The sequence below is a fragment of the Sorex fumeus genome, unplaced genomic scaffold, assembly GCF_029834395.1.
Source record: "Sorex fumeus unplaced genomic scaffold, SorFum_2.1 ptg000014l, whole genome shotgun sequence".
In the NCBI taxonomy this organism is placed as follows: Eukaryota; Metazoa; Chordata; class Mammalia; order Eulipotyphla; family Soricidae; genus Sorex; species Sorex fumeus.
Genome location: NW_026606071.1, coordinates 33116563 through 33118889, shown reverse-complemented (window position 1 = coordinate 33118889; position 2327 = coordinate 33116563).

Genomic DNA, 2327 nt, shown 5'->3' with positions numbered 1-2327 from the left:
CATGATGAAACTATTGGGGGCTCTCTTACCTGTTCTTCATAAAACTCAGATATCATTCTGTTTAACATCTCTCTCAGTGGTCTATGTGATATCATAGGGATATGGCATCTGGTGTTTGTTCTTTTCCTCTAGAGTGTGATTGACTCCTAGCTTAGCAGTAAGCACAGTTCATAGAAATATGTCTTATAATCAAGGGGAAAGCAGGTAAGGGGTGAGAGGGATACCTAAAAATACAAATGAGAGCAATATGGAGTTTCTAGTGCCTACTGACTTATACTTGTGAGTTAAAGTAAGCCTTTAAATAAGCTCTTGCTGTATTCTGACCCCTTTGAGGAACTCAGTGCTTTTTCTTCAGCATGATTTAGTATTTCTCACAGAACTCTCAGTTAGGGAATGAAGTTCTTAGCTTAGAATGGCGTCTTGCCAATGACCTCAGAGACACAGCATCAATAGAGTTCTGTTTCAAGGGCCCCTTGTGCTACACGAAATGCTTGTTGCTTGCTCAAGCAATGAACTTTCATTATTGAAGGAAAGAGGAAGATTTGAGGGTCAAGTTGTAGGTGACAATGAGATTATGCTTCCCATAAGAACTTTAGTGATGGGAAAGTTTGTGCAAGCCTCATGGAGAGTTTTGAACCAGTTTCTTCTTTATTAGTGTCCACAAATAGATTGAAATCATCTTTCAAAGCAATACCATGGTCCATTGAAAAATCCCCTGTCGTAGCAGAATGGACAAGAGTAGCTCTACTGTGGTTACCAAATGCTCTCTTACGTTGAGATATGTTCATTTTGTATTTATGTGATTCTTTACCTTTGGAGGAAACTTCATGTATGGATATTGTAAAAATAAATGTGCAGTTGTTGAATTCAGAAATTTTGACTTTGTGTTAGGAAATACAGTAAGTACAGCTAAATGCTGCAGAATTTGATACAAAATATCTGTCCGGTTATTTGCAGCTAGACTTTACTGATACCATAGCCATATGCTCCATTTGTCACTTGCTATCATTAAAACATTCATTAAAATGCATATCTGGAGGACCAGATGTTTCATTTTTATTACATACCATTTTCCTCACATTTAAAATCCATGTAAACCTATACAATGTCTAACATGGTGTGGGGATTTATTTACCTACTTAGACATTTGTAACTCTACATTCTTGTAAAGAAACTTATAAAGATATTTATGTTTATCAAAAAAACTTAGAAAAGTGGGTATTTTGGAATATGAATGTTCGAATTTATTTTATCCAATTTAAAAACTGCATTATTTTTCTTTCAAAATTCAAGCTACCAGATCCCATGCTTGCAGCAATTAGTTGCTCCTCTTCATTTTCCTCTTTCCTTCTCCTTTGTCCTAAAATACTGCTTTTGAGGCTGTGAAAGTAGTCTAACCAAAATGGGAAAAAGCAAACTGCCCATTTCTCTGCAGACTACTTGGTTGGTGCTTGAATGATCAGACTTTTCAACTAAACTATTTTGGTACTGATTTGAATTAATATTAGTGACCAGACCCTTCTGACCCTTTCCTCTCTTTTTCAAGTATTGGGACCAGAGAAATAGTACAGTGGGTTAAAACATTCCTTGAATGCCACTGACCCAGGTCTGATCCCTGGCATCCCACATCTTCCATCTCCACCTCTAGCCCATCAGGAGTGATCCCTGAGCACCACCATATGTGGTCAAAACCAACAACAAAGTATTATATAGTAATACGTATCCAAAAGTAAAGTTTTTCAAAGTACGTATTATTTGAGATTGAGGGAGTAGATCACTGGATTATTTTGTTTGTTTGGGAGCTACACCTGATGGTGCTCAGGACTTACTCCTGCCACTGTGCACAAGAATTATTTCTGGTGGTGCTCAAGGGACCATATAGGAGTCCAGGGATTGACGCTGAGTCATCAGCATGCTAGGCAAGTGCTCTACCCACCGTGCTATTTCTCCACTCCCTAGATTATTTACTCCTTCCTATACAGAAGATTTGGAAATTTTAAACTTCTAGGAATTACTGTTGCCTACTGAGCAACTAAAAGAATGCTTGATTTTTCATTCCCCCTTTGTCCTGCTCAAAGCTGGGCAACTTCCCAGTACAGGAGGTTTCAGTTTGGGGAAAATGCACCCTCATAAATGATTTGTAAATGATATATGAGGAACAGCACAATCTTTGCAGATATGTCAAAGCTATATCAAAGCAGGTCGTTCCGACCAATAGCATTATGTCAAAGGGGTCACCAGGTGGCTGACCAACGGTGCATGGCTCTGCTCATTGTCCCATCCACTTTCCTACGTCCCATCCCCTTTCCTTTCTTTTGGGTGGGCTG